The sequence below is a fragment of the Delphinapterus leucas genome, chromosome 6 (assembly GCF_059928025.1).
Source record: "Delphinapterus leucas isolate spDelLeu-1000000601 "Yukka" chromosome 6, BTC_Dleu_Yukka2, whole genome shotgun sequence".
NCBI classification, from domain to species: Eukaryota; Metazoa; Chordata; class Mammalia; order Artiodactyla; family Monodontidae; genus Delphinapterus; species Delphinapterus leucas.
The window spans coordinates 30,959,334-30,975,311 of record NC_143134.1 but is presented as its reverse complement, the minus strand read 5'-3'; the positions used below and the strand labels follow the sequence as shown (position 1 = coordinate 30,975,311).

The following is a 15,978-nucleotide window of genomic DNA, read 5'->3' as shown; positions in this document are numbered from 1 at the left end:
TAATTGTCACTTGTCACTCACTGATAGGGTTTTGATATTAGTCTGCAAGCAATTGATTTTTTATGGTCTCTGTGCAGTCAAGCCTCTCTGCTAATGATAATCTGTATTTGTAGCCGCTCCTCAGTATTAGCATCACCACCTCAGCTCCACCTCAGATCATCAGGCATTAGAGTCTCATAAGATCCTTCGCATGCGCAGATCACAGTAGGGTTCATGCTCCTATGAGAATCTAATGCTGAGGCTGATCTGACAGGAGGCAGAGATCAGGTGGTAATGTGAGTGATGGGGAGTGGCTGTAAATACAGATGAATGGCTCACTCACCCGCCGCTCACCTCCTGCTGTGAGGCCTTGTTCCTAACAGGACACAGACCGGTGCCAGTCTGTGGCCCGGGTTGGGGACCCCTGCTCTAGTGGGCTTTTTGTTTATAATAGCCCCTCCCAACTTTCCCTTCTCAACAAAAAGTTTCCTCTCCTTACTTTGCTGCACTTCTTTGCTGGATTTTGATGTCAAAACTCCACAGGCAACTTCCTCACTTTGACCCAAGCTCTTGATAAATATTCAGCCGATGGAATGTGCTTGGCTCTAGCTGATGCTGGTGACACTGCTGAAGATGCTAACTTTATGGAAACCATGGCAAATGCAGGTATTCTCCATCTGTACACCTGGGTGGAATGGGTGAAAGAAATGGTTGCCAACTGGGATAGCCTAAGAAGTGGTCCTGCCAACACCTTCAATGATAGAGTTTTTGCCAGTGAAATTATAAAAACAGATCAAAACCATGAAAAGATGATGCTTAAAGAAGCTTTGAAAACAGGGTTTTTGAGTTTCAGGCAGCGAAAGATAAGGACCATGAATTGGCCATAGAAGGGATGCACCAAGACCTTGTGTTCCGGTTTATTGAAGTTCAGACACTTCTCTTGGCTCCATTCTGTCCTCATTTGTGTGAGCACATATGGACACTCCTGGGAAAGCCCAACTTAGTTATGAATGCTTCATGGCCTCTGGCAGGTCCTGTGGATGAAAGCTTGATACATTCCTCACAGTATCTCATAGAAGTAGCACATGACCTTAGACTGTGACTCAAGAACTGTATGATACTAGCTAAAGGGAAGAAGACTGACAAGCAGCCCCCTCAGTAGCCTTCACATTGCACCACCTATGTGGCGAAGAACTATCCATCTTGGCAACACATCACCCTGTCAGTTCTACATAATCACTTTGAGACCAACAGTGGAAAATTGCCTGATAACAAAGTCATGCTAATGAACTAGGCAATTTGCCAGAAATGAAGAAATACATGAAGAAAGTGATGCCATTTGTCACAATGATTAAGGAAAATCTGGAGAAGATGGGACCTCATGTTCTGGATTTGCAATTACAATTTGAAGTGCTCATGGAGAATAGAGTCTATCTGACCAATTCCCTTGAGCTAGAACACACAGAAGTCAAGTGTGCCTCTGAAGCAGATAAAGTCAGGGAAGATTGCTGTTCTGGGAAACCACTTAATGTTTTTAGAACAGAACCTGGTGTATCAGCTTCCCTAGTGAATTCTCAGCCATTCAATGGCCACTTCTCAACCAAAATTGAAATCAGGCAAGGAGATAACCGTGATTCTATAATCTGGCGTTTAATGAAAGTGGACCGAGGAATCAAAGACCTTTCCAAAGTGAAACTGATGAGATTTGACGATCCACTGTTGGGGCCTTGGCAAGTTCCTGTCCTGGGAAAAGAGCATGCTGAGGAGATGCCCATTTCTGAGCATGCTGTTTTCCACATGGACCCCACGAGCAAGAAAATTCATCTTACTGAAAATGGGCTATGGGCAGATATTGGTGATACAATGATATATCTTGTTCATTAAATTCAGGCACATTGGAGATTTATCCTGGTTTCTGGGGATATTACTACTATGACTGTGCCTACAGATGGGCTATGAGAACCTTAGGCTGGACCTAAATGTGGTTTGCTATAGTTGCGTGTCTCGAATTGCAGTTGTTTTCTGCTCCCAGATAAACTTGCTTTGCTGGTATAATAACTGGCTGTTTTATTGTCTGGTGTTAACAAAAACTTTGCAGGAAAAAAATACTACAAACAAAAGAAAAACCCAAATAAAAAATTCGGTAAATTTTTTGCTACACATATGACAGAAGACTAGTATTCTTCAAGGTGCAAAGAGTTCCTACAAATTAAGGAGAAAAATAAAACAAAAATCCAAATAGAAGAATTGACCATGGACATAGACAATTCACAAGAAATAAATATCAAATGACTGTTTTCTGTTTCATTTTTGAACAGCTTCTTTTGAGATTTAATTCATTTACGGGTAATTCACACCTTTAAAGTGTAAAATTCAATGGTGTTTAGTACATTCCCATAGTTATGGATCCATCATCATAATCAATTTTAGAACATTTTCATTACGCCCAGAAGAAACTCTGCACACCTTAGTCATCACTCTTCAGTCTTCCTAACCCCTCATCACAGGCAACAACTAATCTAATTTCTGTCTCTACAGATTTGCCTATTTCTGACATTTCAGATATATGGAATCATACAATATGTGGTCCTTCATTGGTTGATGATACTGAACACTTTTCCTGTGCTTATTGGTCATTTGCTTATCTTTTTGGGAGAACTATTCAGATCCTTGGTCCATTTTTAATTGGGCTATTTGTTGTTTTATTATTGTGTTGCTAAGTTCTTTGTATGTTTTATACAAGTGCCTTTTCAGATATGTGATTTGCAGATATTTTCTCCCATTCTGTGGGTTGTCTTTTCACTTTCTTGATGGTGTTCTTTGAAGCTCAAAAGATTTACTTTTGGGGATCACTAGTTTACCTATTTTGTTGTTGTTGTTGTTGCTTGTGCTTTTGGTGTTAGAATTAGAAACCATTGTCTAAGGTCACAAAGGCTTATACCTATGTTTTCTTCTAAGCATTTTATAATTTTTACATCTAGGTCTTTGGTACTTCTGAGTTAATATTTACATGTAGTGTGAGATGGAAGTCCAACTTCTTTTTCTAAAATGTGGATATACATTTGTCTGAGCACCATTTGTTGAAAATACTGGCACCCCTTTGAATTGTCTTGGTACCCTGTTGAAAATCAATTGACTGTAAATGTGATGGCTTATTTCTGGACTGTATATTCTACTCCATCTATCTATATATCTATTCTTTTTTTTTTTTTTGCCACACAGTGGCCTGTGGGATCTTAGTTCCCCAACCAGGGATTGAACCCAGGCCCTTAGCAGTGAAACCTCGGAGTCCCAACCACTCAACCACCAGGGAATTCCCTATATATCTATGCTTATGTAAATACCATATTGTCTTACTTACTGTAGCTTTGTAGTAAGTTTTAAAATTGAGAAGTGTGATTCCTCAAACTTTATTCTTCTTTTTCAATATTGTTTTGGCTATTCTGTATTCCTTAAATTTGTACACAAATTTTAGGATCAGCTTATCAAATTCTGCAAAAATGTCGAGATTTTGATAAGGATTGTACTGAATCTGTAGATCAATTTGGAGAGTATTGCCATCTATAAATATTGTTTTCCAGTTTGTGAACATGAGATACTTTCAAACTTATCTAGTTCTTTAATTTCTTTCAACACTGGTAATTTTCAGAGTATAATTTTTGTTTTTATTTTGTTAAAATTATTCCTATTTTATTCTTTTGAAATCTATTATAAAAGGAATTGTTTTCTTAATTTCACTTTTGGTTTACCCATTGCTACTGTATAGGAAAAAATTGACTTTTGTATATTGATTTTATATCCTACAACCTTGCTGAACTTGTTTATTACTTCTAATAGTTTTTAGTGGATTTCTGAGGCTCAAATGACTTTTAAATATATGAAAAGAGACCAACCTGTCATAAAATGAGACAAATGTAAATAAAAACTATCATGGGATATGGTTTTGTTCACCTACTGAACTTGCAAAGATCTAAAATGACATTCATATCATTGTATGGGTGTGGTATGTATTAATATTTCTACTAATATTCATACTCTTTATTCAGCAATCCCACTTCTAGGAATATATCCAAGAGCAGCTATCTTCCAGTTCACATACTGTATCCCTAGGGATGCATAAACAGTATTGAAGTGTTATGTTGTATGTAGGCAGGTCACTGTTTGATTCCATTTACATAACCAGGCAAAACCACTCTGTTGAGAGAACTCAGCATAACTGTATCATCATATCATTTAATCAAAATTTTTCAGGAGACTTCCCTGGTGGTCCAGTGGCTAAGATTCAGCGGTCCTACTGTAGGAGGCCTGGATTCGATCCCTGATCAGGGAACTAGATCCCACATGCCACAACTAAAAGTTCACATGCCACAGCTAAAGATCCTGCATGCCACAACTAAGACCTGGCACAGCCAAATAAATAAATAAATACTTAAAAAAAATTTTTTTTCAGGATGTTTCTTTAAATCATGAGGACTTCCTCCATCTCAACCTAACCATAATCCTCCTCCTCAATAAAATAATAACTCTCCTCTATCATCAAGTAGTTTGCTTGCTGTTTGTTTTATTTTTTTAATATATATATTTTAATTGGGTTCCTTTTAAATTTTTTTTTTATTTTAGAGTTGCTTTACAATGTTGTGCTCGCTCCTGCTGCACAGCAAAGTGAACCAGTCATATGTATTGCTTGCTGTTTAAAAGTTATTGTTATATTACCCTTTTCATAAGCATTGTATCCAGTTCAAATCCAGCCCCCCCAAGTTATTTCAGTAGCCTTCTACATGGTCGCATATATTTCATAATTTCTACTCTAAATTTTCTTCTAGATAGCAACAGATTGATTTTAAAAAGTCACCCCACGAACCTGACTGAACATCTTCAATTGTCTCCCACTGGATGGTGAAACTCCCTTACATGTGCATAGAATTTAAATTCCCCAATATCCTGGCACTTGAGGCCCTTCACAAACCCTATGTTCTAACAAATGCGCATGATACAGCATTCAGACAAGTCATGTATTCATTTATAATAAATAGTTGTTGAACCCTTACTGTCCTCTAGGAGGTATATTGATAAGGAAAACAGATCTTGCCTCTGGCCTCTGGACTTTATAATGGGGTGGGTGGTGACTAAACAAGTCAGTGATGGATGTAATTACAAAAGAGAATCAGTACTACAAAGAAAAATAAACAAGGATGTCAGTAAAAGAGAATAGAGGGCAATCTACTTGTGCAGGTGGTCAGAAAAGGCTTCTCTGAGGAGGTGACATTTAAAAGCATATATTTGCCTGCTGGGTAGAGAATGACCTGGAGAAAGGTGGGAGTGAGCCAGGGGAGGAAGCTGCTTAGTTGACCAGATGGCTGAACTCTGGTCCTGCTGTTTCTTTCTTGGAGTCATTCATTCAGTAAATATTTCCTTAGCACCATGTGATGTTCCCTTCATGAAGTGTAAACATTCTTGTGCATGTAGACATAGTGTCCCCTCCAGAGGCTAATGCAGTACCTTGTGCTCAGTAGGGTCCATTTGATATCTGTTGAGCCAGGGAGTGGAAAGGCTCTTCTGGCTCTTTTTCATTCAGCAGTGCTGTGACAGTGATAGTTTCAATTATTTGAGAGAAGCCTGGAAGAGGAATGGCGCTCTAATTTATGATTTTCCTGAGGTTCCAAGGTAAGCCAAAAATGAGTGTAGAGAAAGAGTACTTTCTGAGAGAATTCCTGAGAAGAAAGTGGTCCTTTTTGGTTCTTCTGGTCCCACTGCTGCCAGACTTCCAAGGAAAGAGGCTTGCGAAATCTGGCTCCTTCCCCCTCTAATAGGAAGCTGCTCGGGTCTACCTGGTCTGAGGCTTCCTGGGAAGCAAGGTGGCCAGACCTCTCCTTTCAGAATGGGAAAGGAAGGGACTCATACCCTCCTGGTTGAGGTTTTTGGAGCCAGGGCGGACTGCCTCCAAATATGCCACAATGGCACATTGATTATTTTGAATTAAAGTTACTTAAGAAATGGCCAGTGCAAGAGGGACACTCTGACCTTCCCCTCTGTCTCCCTGAAAACAGGAAATAAATCTCCCATGTGAAAGGTACCCTTTTTGTACCAGGAGGCAAAGAGAGATCCTTATCACCAGAGACAAGGAAATCAGGCTGAGAAGCCTGTATAAACAAACAATGTTACTTTTTAAATTTACTACCCCAAGCCCAAATTCTGTTTAGATTTTTCACTAATTGAGCACCCAAAACCTAAGTTTGTATTGTCAATTCCTCACAAATTTATTTTTTCTTTGTCTAAAAAGTATAAAATCTGCCTGCTTTGGTGACCTCGTAGATCCCATTTCTATGAGGCCGACATGTGCATGAATTAAAATGTTTCTTTTTCTCCTGTTCTTCTGTCTTGTGTTAATTTTGTTATTAGTCCACCCACAGGAACTCAAGAGGAGTAAAGGGGGAAATTTTCCCCTCTCCAACAGGGTGAGGACACTAGAGAGGGCACGGGGGTGGGGGTGGGGGTGGGGGTGGGAGGTGGGGAGGGTGGGGAGGCGGAGGGGGAGGGGGAGGGGGTCAGAAGCCAGGGTGTTGGATCTAGGTCTGTGTGTGGCTCCTGCAGAGCCTGCAGTAGCACCTCTGGCAAACCTGTTTTTTTCCCCTAACTGGTTACTTCCCCTCGAAGAAAAACTTCTGCATTGAGGCTGTGAAACCAACTTGGGGAAGCTGGCTACAAACCACAACTGGTCTTCTGTAGTCTTTAATGAACCACATCTCTCACCAGGCTCTAGTCCAGGCAGTACAGATACAGCAGAAAATAGAAACAAAGGTGTGCTCTCTGGAAGTTCAGAAGACACGATGTGACAGAGGGTGCTAGGAGGCTTGGAGAAACCATCCTCACTCATTCCAGCCTCCTGTAGCCCCGAGTGGGGTAAATACCTGGAGAGGTGCCAGGCAGCGCTGACCCTGCCTTTTCCTGAGCATTCCTTACCTCTTCCTTCTTTTTTGGCCCCACTGCTGGCCATCCAGGTAGGTTCTGGTCACCTCTGCCCTGGGTGACAGCCCTAGACCTCATGCTTCTCCCTGTAGAATATGTGCATCAATGTGGCTCTAGTCAGAGATCTGACCCCAGAGCCAGCGGAGAGGAGTGGCTTCTGTCCTAGTGAGGCCACCATCTTCTCAGGATTCACATAGGGCTGCCTAACCAGCATAGCCATAACCTATAGCCACAAGTGCGAGTAGGAGAACCAGCATAAGCCACAATCATAATGAGGGTCATCATGTTAAACTTGTAAGCCCTGAGTGCTCCCAGTTCAATGACCTTTGTCTCCACTTCCCCGGGGACAGCAGGCTATAGCATCCAGTTGGGAGTTGACCCAGGCAAACACTGGGGAGAGATCATCCTTACTTACAAGGTGACTGGTGGCCTACAAGGCTCACTCACCTAGAGGTTAAGTTAATACAAAGAATCATCCCTATTGCGTGGGGTACGTACTGAAGACTGAATACTTTTTGCTGTGTTGAATAACTGAATAATCCTGTAATAAATATAACTAATTTAAAAAGGCTCCTGAGGATCAGTTTCCTATGATCCATCAATGTCAGTGGGGTGAATATACCAACGTTCACTGTGGGTTCATCTCTGGGGCAGAAATTCCCTTCTCCCCAAGTAGGATCCCTGGGATCCAGCATTAAAATAGACATAGGTCTTGTATAAGTTGAAACTTTTAACATGCCTGTTTATATTTGTTTATATTTGCCAGCAATATAGTTCCTGCAGGATGAAAAATACATGCAGGCCCTTCTGACGTAATCTCCAGAAGTACAGTGTGGTTGAAAAACTGTAAAGAAATTAAGTTTCTGGAAATGCTTAGTTAGCAAGTTGGAAGAGAACAGAGGCTGCCTGGGAAGTTGAAGCAATTTGGCTTATTTAGCATTCCAGAAATTCACAAAATACTTCGTATTCCACTTTTCTAACTTGTTATTTTGAAAATTTTCAGTTTTCCAGAAAAGTTGAAAAAATTGCAGAATTAAAACATATATACCCATCACTTAGATTTACCAATTGTTAACCTTCTGCTATGTTTGCTTTATCTGTATATAAAATACATGTGTTTCTGAGCTATTTGAAAGAACATTGTAGCCACCACAACTTTTAAAATAATTCATCACACAACTCCAAAGAACAAAGACGTTCTCAAACATAGCCATTATCACAGTGAAACATTTAACAGACTAAATAATACTCTCTTTAATATATTTTCCATCAAGTTCTCCAATTATCTCCCAAATCTCTTTCATAGCTTCTTTCCTTCAACTTGGTGTAGGATCAATGGTCATGCAATGGATTTGGTTGTGGTCTCTTATGTTTGAACTTATTCCTAGCTTTTCTGTGTTTTTCTTGATGTTGATTTTTTGAAGTCTGGTGGAGCTGTTTTGCAAAATGTCTCTCACACTGGATTTGTCTGATTTCTTCCCCTGTGACTAGCTTCATTTTAAACCTTTTTGGCAGATATACATGGGTGACGTAAAACCTCATTTTTGACATTCAGCACGCTAGCAAGTAAGGCTTCTGAGGGCCATGGAGATATTTTTAGCAGAAAGACTAGTAGTTGCCTTCTCTGGAGTGTGGCCCTTTCTGACATAGGGCTGGCTGACCTCCCTGGCCTGTGCATTCTTTTTTGTTTTAGAAAATATCTTTTTTTTAATTAAAAAAATTTTATTTTTATTTTTGGCTGCATTGGGTCTTCGTTGCTGCGCAGCTTTCTCTAGTTGCAGTGAGCAGGGTCTGCTCTTCGTTGTGGTGCATGGGCTTCCCATTACGGTGACTTCTCTTGTTGCGGAGCACCAGCTCTAGGTGCGTGGGCTTCAGTAGTTGTGGCTCGCGGGCTCTGGAGCGCAGGCTCATTCGTTGTGGCGCACGGGCTTTGTTGTTCCGCAGCATGTGGGATCTTCCCAGACCAGGGCTCGAACCCATGTCCCCTGCATTGGCAGGCGGATTCTTAACCACTGCGCCACCAGGGAAGCCCTGGCCTGTGCATTCTTGATAGCTCCCAGTGATCATCACTAGAGGCCAACTTTAAAACAGGGGTTCTCCGGTGTTGGAGGGGGTAGGACAACATATTTGGCTTTGTCTGGAGACATTTTTGGTTTTCATGTTGGAGGAGGGAGTGTGCTACTGGCACCTAGAGGGTAAAGGCCAGGGATGCTGCCAAACATCTCCCTTAAAAAAGAGTTATCTTACCCCAAATGTCAACAGTAGCGAGGTGGAGAAATCCAGGGGATGCCACTGAAATATTCCAACTAGCTGACTCCTTGGCACCTGCCTCCTTCCATTTCTCCTTGTTTCTGAAATGCTCCACTACTGTATGCATCATAAACATTAAACACAAAGGAAAGTAACAATTTCTCAACACTTCCTAACTGGTAAGTACGGCGACACACTTTTGTATATCTGTAACTAAATTGGCCCTCTACTTGGCCTGTGAACTTGTAGCTCTTGCCAAGTGTGTCATCTGAGATGAGCACTTTAATTGTTCCAACAGGCACGTATCAATCTTACTTGGAAGAAAAAGGTGCCAGTAAAATCCCAAAGAGCATTGCTAACTGACAACTGTCCTGCAGGTTAGAGTATACACAGTGCTTTCCAATAATACATCTGTCATTTGACCTGACAACATTCGGAGAGGCGGTTTATTACGAAGTGACTGCGCTTTTGCACTCGAGGAACCACGTCCGCCCAGCGACTCGCTGGAGGACACCGGGCTGGTGGGCGGAGAGGGCTGGGCGGGAGTCGGGAGATGAGGATGTGGGGAGAGGAGAGTCCCAGGCCAGGGCTTGGAGGGGGCAGAACTCCAGGCTGGGGTAGGGGTTCAGACCCGGGGTTCAGCCTCCAGGTACGGCACTCCGCAGGAGTCAAAACTGTTCTGGACGCTTCCTTCCTCTCCCCGTCCTCCTGCATACAATTAACCTGACACTCAAAGGGCATCTTGGCTTAAACATAACTCAAACAAGTTCACGAGTAACCATGGGAATGCCTGGCTCCTGACTTCCGCGGAGAGCCGAGCGAGTTCTCCAGTTTGTGGTGGGGGCGGCGCACGGGGAGGGAGTGCAGGGTCAAGAGCTGCAGAGCTCACCTTCCCCTGCCAGGTAGGGCAGGTGAGTGGGCGAGGCCCGGGTCCGTGCCGCGGTGGCGCAGTGCGGCGGAAGGGGTCCGCGCGGTAAGCCGAATGGCACTGGACGCTGTCTCTGCGACCACGGCTCAGCCAGTGGAGGGCCTTGTCACTGTATCCGGTTTTATCCAAAGGGGCGGCGTGCGCGACGCAGGTCGACTTGCTGCTTAAATTCAAGGACAAGGAGGGACAGTCATTCGGTGAAAGCCCTCCCACCGTGCGAAAACGAAACTTCCAAGGATGCCAGACTTCCGTTGCGACCGCGCCGCCCCTCTCCCGGGCCTCCGGGCCCTGAACGCCGCCTCTTCCAGCGCGCAGCGAGGGCGCAGCCTGGCCCCGCAGCCAGGCCCCGCCCCCAGGTGAGAGCCGCGCCCGGCTCCTCCCCGCCGCCAGGCCCCACCCGGCGCCAGGCCCTGCTCCGCTCTGTTCGGCGGCCAGGTGAGTTGTGCTAGACGAAGGCCTGCTCTGCCACCAGGCCCCGCCCCACCTCCAGGCCCTCCCTCACTCAGTCCCGCCCCACCACCAGGTGAGCAGTCTCAAGCCAAGTCCGCCGGGCCCCGCCCTCCGCCCTCTAGGCCCCGCCCACCGACTGCAGCGCCTGCGTAGTACGGCCCGTCGGGCCGGGGCCGGGCCGCTCGGCCGGTGCAGTCGGCGGGCGCAGTGCGCGTGCGCCGTGCGGCCGGGGGCGGGCGGCGGCGGCCGCGGAGCGGGGGCGGGGCGGCGCCGTCTGGCTCGGTTGGGCCGGGGCGGGAGCGCGGCGCGGGACGGCAGGGCCCGCGGGCTGCCGACGGCGGCCTAGGTGGCCGGCAGGTGAGGTCCGTGCGCCGTGGGGAAGCGGGCGCCGCAACGGGGTCGCGGGCGGGGCGCGCTGAGGGACGGTGGCGCCCGGGGAGCAGTGGGCCGAGGCGCATTGTCCGGGCGGCGGGTGGCGCCTGCACAGCGCCCCCTGCCGGCCGGGCCGCGGGCGGGGGCCTCGGGCTCTGACCGCGCGCCTTTGTTCGCCGCCCCCGCCAACATGGCCGCCGCCCCCGGCCAGGCCGGTCGGCCCGCGCGCTTTGTTCCGGAGGCCTCGGCACACAGTGGGCGGGGGGCGCGGGGCGGCGGGGGCGCTGCGGCGGGCCCTGGCGGGGGGCGGGGCGGGGTGAGTGTTGCATAACCCGGGCTGGGCGGGGAGGAAGGAATGGGACCCTCGGGTATTGAGGGGGAGGGGTTCGAGTCCCCTGGGGCGGGGGTGGGGACTGTATCCCTGGTTGGGTGGGAGGGGATGTGAAGGGGGGAGGGGAACGGGCCCTCGGGGCGTGGGGAGGGGCTGGGGTGGAGGGTGGGAAGGAGGTGGGGGAGGGAATGGGGACTGCCTCCCGGAGCGTGAGACAGAGAGGGGCTCTGCACCGAGACCTCAGAAAGGGGAGGGGGTTTTCCGGGTTCGGGACCCCCCTGAGGCCTGGCGCTGGTCTCCCACCCAGGGCTGTGTACCTACGACGGCGTAGCCTCCCCGGCGGCTGCCCTGGGTCCTGCAGCAGTAGGCTTCGTGGAGAAGGTGGTTTTTCGGGGCTCCCCGTAACACCCCCCGCCTAATTTCCACCGCCCCCTTGGCTGCCTGTCCGCGCGCCCTGGTCAGCTCTGCGCGGGACTGGCGGACGGCGGGGTTTCTGCACACCCACACTCACACACACACTTTTCTTTTTCATCACGAGTGACCTTGAACGCATTCCGCAAGCATTTGCTGAGATTAATTGCACGGCTCGGAAACTGCGCAGTGCCTTCGGTTTGGCTCTGTTCATCTTTCCAACTGCGGATGCGTCCTCGACTCTACCGGGTTAGATTTTAGTGATGGCTTCAGCAATAAATGCCACGAAATAGGCACCCCAAATCTGTTTACTCATTTGCTTTACGTTTATTTGCTATTTATGATTTGTGGATTGAGATTCCTGGTTTTGGAGAGGGTTTTCCATGCATGTTGGAGTAGCAAATACGGATTTTGCTGTACGTTAAAAAGCAACACCAAATACATTTAAGTGTTAACGGATTACACTGTATAACGTGACTTGTGCCAGAGACGACATACCTACCAAAATGCGAATTCCTATATAACTTCTGTTGGAATTTTCTGGAAGGAACTCCGCGGTCTGAAAGCATTGATGGAGAGTACAGTAATTGCTTTCTACACAGCTTTTGTTAGGAAGTGAAAACTAAACCTACACTTGAGGATGTATACAAGGACAGATTGAGTTTGTGAACATTCTTAAAGGTTGTGAACTTTCAGAGGCTGTGAAATTTCAGATGGGGGTCGAGTGAAATGAGGAGGCTTCTCCCCCATCCCCCCAACCTTGGTTAACGGGCAAATACCAAAAAGTTGTAGTAGCTACTGGATTACAGAACCTTTATTATCAGACTTGATAATTAAATGTAAGAGTTGCTAAATATGTTTGTCAAAATTATGGGTAGTAGATGTGTGTTTCTTGTGAGAAATAAAATAGAATTTCTTTATTTTGACTCGAGTAGCAAAATGGTTACTTTATTTTTTTTAGTATTTATTTATTTGTTTATTTTGACTGTGCCGGGTCTTAGTTGCCACACACAGGATCTTTACTTGTGGCATGCGAACTCTTAGTTGCGGCATGCGTGCAGGATCTAGTTCCCCACCCAGGGATCGAACCCGTGCCCCCTGCATTGGGAATGCGGAGTCTTACCCACTGGACCACCAGAAGTCCCACAAAATGCAAAATGGTTATTTTAAAATGCTGTGAAATGGGTAAGGAAAAGAGGCCCTCAGTCATCTCTATGATTAACTTAGCATTCTTTTTGTTTTTTGTGGTACGCGGGCCTCTCACTGCTGTGGCCTCTCCCGTTGTGGAGCACAGGCTCCAGCCGCGCAGGCTCAGCGGCCGTGGCTCATGGGACCAGCCGCTCCACGGCATGTGGGATCCTCCTGGCCCGGGACACGAACCCGTGTACCCTGCATCGGCAGGCGGACTCTCAACCACTGTGCCACCAGGGAAGCCCCTAGCATTCTTTTTTTTAAGGTTTTCTATTGGCCCCAGAATTTTGATAGTACTGTTTCTGACAGTACCTTTATTTACCAATTCAGACCACAGTAACAGTATTTACTTAGTTTTGGAATATATATCTGAAGCAGTGTTTAAGGTGGTATTCTTGGTAATACTAGTGCTAAGAAATGCTACAGGAAAAACAAAACGGTTCTTGGTTACCTTAGTTTGGGAAACATTGCTTTGTCCTTTTCCTTCTCCCCAAGGGTCACAATTCACATTATCAGGTTAAGGGCTCTGAGAAATAGTACCAGCACTGTTTTCCATATTTGGCCCCAGATCCCTTCTTGTTTTGTTTTTCGTGTAATATCTAGTAACACTCTTGAAATCCAGGTAATGGTGAAACGTTGGTCATTGGTGTCCTTACCGGTAATGGTACCACTCCTGTAAATTGTGGACTGGGAGGTTGATGTGATTTGTGTGTGCCTGAGCATCCTATGGGAAAGAGTACCTCAGATTTGGCTCTTATCGCACTGATAGTGTATAATTAAGTTATTAATTTGAGGTCTTAACTAGAAGAAATTTAATTATGTAGTGTTCTCACTTCCCAATGACTTACCTGATTGCATACAGTTAAACTCCACTGGCTGCACTCCTTAATTGTTAGCATTTTTTCCGCCGGTATGTTGGAAACACATAAAAAGGATACTGTTGTTCCTGAAGAATTGTTGTGGATTATTTTAGAGATTAAAAATAATGCTGTTGGATATTTCTTTTGAATTAGCTATTAGCAGGATTCTAATTTGCTGAGAAAGAACAGTTAACATATATCATGTAAATATTTTCTTATATTTATTAGATGCTTAATTGTGTTTTCTTTCTCTTTTCCTTGAATGAAAAGAAATTGGAAGCAGGGAATCAATTGTGCAAAGGATAAGAGCTCTGGAGTTGGACATGGAGATGGCCTTCAGCTCAGAAGAGTCTGGGTTGAAATCCAGCCACACTCCTTACTGGTTCAAAGCTACATACATGATTCATCACATAGCCTTTTTAAGCTTTCTTAAAAAGCTTAAACCTGTGATGAAACCTATCATATAAAGCTATTATGAGAATTAAATGCAATTGTAGAGTTCCCAGTACAGTTCCTGAAGTTCAGCAGCTGGTGCCAGTCATTGTTGATTTCCTTCTCCATCCTGCTTTTGAACTTTGCTATAGTTATTACCATTTTTTTTTCAACATCAGGTTGCTTAGTTGTGCTCGTCTTCAATTAAATTTTTTTTTATACATTTATTTATTTATTGGCTGCGTTGGGTCTTCGTTGCTGCACGTGGGCTTTCTCGCGGCGAGGAGGGGCTACTCTTTGTTGCGGTGCACGGGCTTCTCATTGCAGTGGCTTCTTTTGTTGTGGAGCACGGGCTCTAGGTGCGCAGGCTTCAGTAGTTGTGGCACGTGGGCTCAGTAGTTGTGGCTCACAGGCTCTAGAGCGCAGGTTCAGTAGATGTGGCACATGGCGTACTTGCTCCGCGGCACATGGGATCTTCCCAGACCAGGGCTCAAACCCGTGTCCCCTGCATTGGCAGGCGGATTCTTAACCAGTGCGCCACCAGGGAAGTCCCAATTAAATTTTTAATTAAATCTCTACTGGGTGCTTATTATATGGCCTTAAAATTGCCATAAGTCGTGTATGGACATAATATATAAAGATGTGCCCTCAGAGACCTTACAGCTTGGTAGGGAAGATACCCATACATAAGATGAGGAAATTCTATGCTTTTGATATCTGGGAAGAGAAGGTGATGTTCCAGCAGGGTTAAGAATATAGATTAGGAGAGGAAAAAAGTCTAGATGGAGGGACAGCAGGAGCAGAGTCCTGAAGAGAGTGTTTGAGATCATTCTGGATTTGAATTACAACCAAAAGTTTGCCCTGTATTATCGGTTACTCCTGTGTGACTGATTCCTAGGGTCCCTGGACATCGTAAGTTCTCTGTGGGTATTGATCATACCACTGCTGACACCACTTATAATTGGCATGGCCAGTCTGTCTAGGGATGAATTGGGGGCCAGATTTTAAATAATTGTACATATCTCATTAAGGTGGTTGGTGTTTATCCTAAAGGCGAGGGGAGCCATTGAAAGGCATTAAACCGTATGAAAGGAGCATTGGAGGAGTCTGCCAGTGTAGGAGCTCTAGTTTAAAGAGTGTAGCCTGTTCAAGAAGGCAGATGAAGTCATTTGAAGCAGGGGCAATTTGTCTGGAGTCCCTAGAATGTTAAGTGTGTTGACTTTTTGGGGGGTGGGTGGTGGGTGGTAGAGGGAGGAAGGATCCATTCATCATGGATATTGTTTTATCCAAATGTTGAGAGAGTAAATGAAGAGGTTAATAAAGCATTTTCATACCATTTTAGATGTTTTTAGATTGTAGTAATAAAGCATGACAACTTTTTAAACTTAGATTATATTTGTTTGTTTATATTTGTTGTTCAGCTTGCTTATAGTTATATCCTTATAACCTAGGTTTAATTTTTGGACCTGTCTGCAAATGATCCACGTATTTATCTATAGATGATCTATATACTTACACGTATGTATGACCTGTATATCTACCTGTATATTAACTAATCATATATCTAAGTTAATATTCCTAGTGTGAGTTTTAGGTCCTGACACAGGATAAGAATGTTCTTTTTCCTATGTACAGGGTTGATTTGTTGTTTCTTTTTGCTTTCTCTCTTTCAGGATCACTGTGGACCCAAGGAATTTTATGTATTTGGTGTGTTTTAAACAAGTAGTCATCATTCTTTTCCCTCAGCTTGTTCTAATTTGGGCATGGCTTGGTCCTTTCAAACTAGTTCTCTTCCCTTGGATGCAACC

The 15,978-nt window shown here is 45.1% G+C and overlaps 1 protein-coding gene and 1 pseudogene across 4 annotated transcripts in view; both read left to right on the top strand.

Moving 5' to 3' along the window:
- The first annotated feature begins 518 nt into the window (after window positions 1–518).
- On the top strand, window positions 519–2,338 carry LOC111167647 (leucine--tRNA ligase, cytoplasmic pseudogene; annotated as a pseudogene).
- An 8,466-nt stretch (window positions 2,339–10,804) lies between these two features.
- Window positions 10,805–15,978, top strand: part of SPIN1 (spindlin 1) — a 65,102-nt gene continuing 59,928 nt past the window's right edge. The window contains exons 1-2 of one of the 4 annotated variants that reach the window (XM_089912928.1): window positions 10,848–10,930; window positions 15,622–15,688. The gene's annotated coding sequence lies outside the window, so the exon portion shown is untranslated. Of the gene's footprint in view, window positions 10,936–15,621; window positions 15,689–15,978 lie in introns of all 4 variants that reach the window. The other 3 variants (XM_022560658.3, XM_089912929.1, XM_089912930.1) reach the window with 3 other exon arrangements.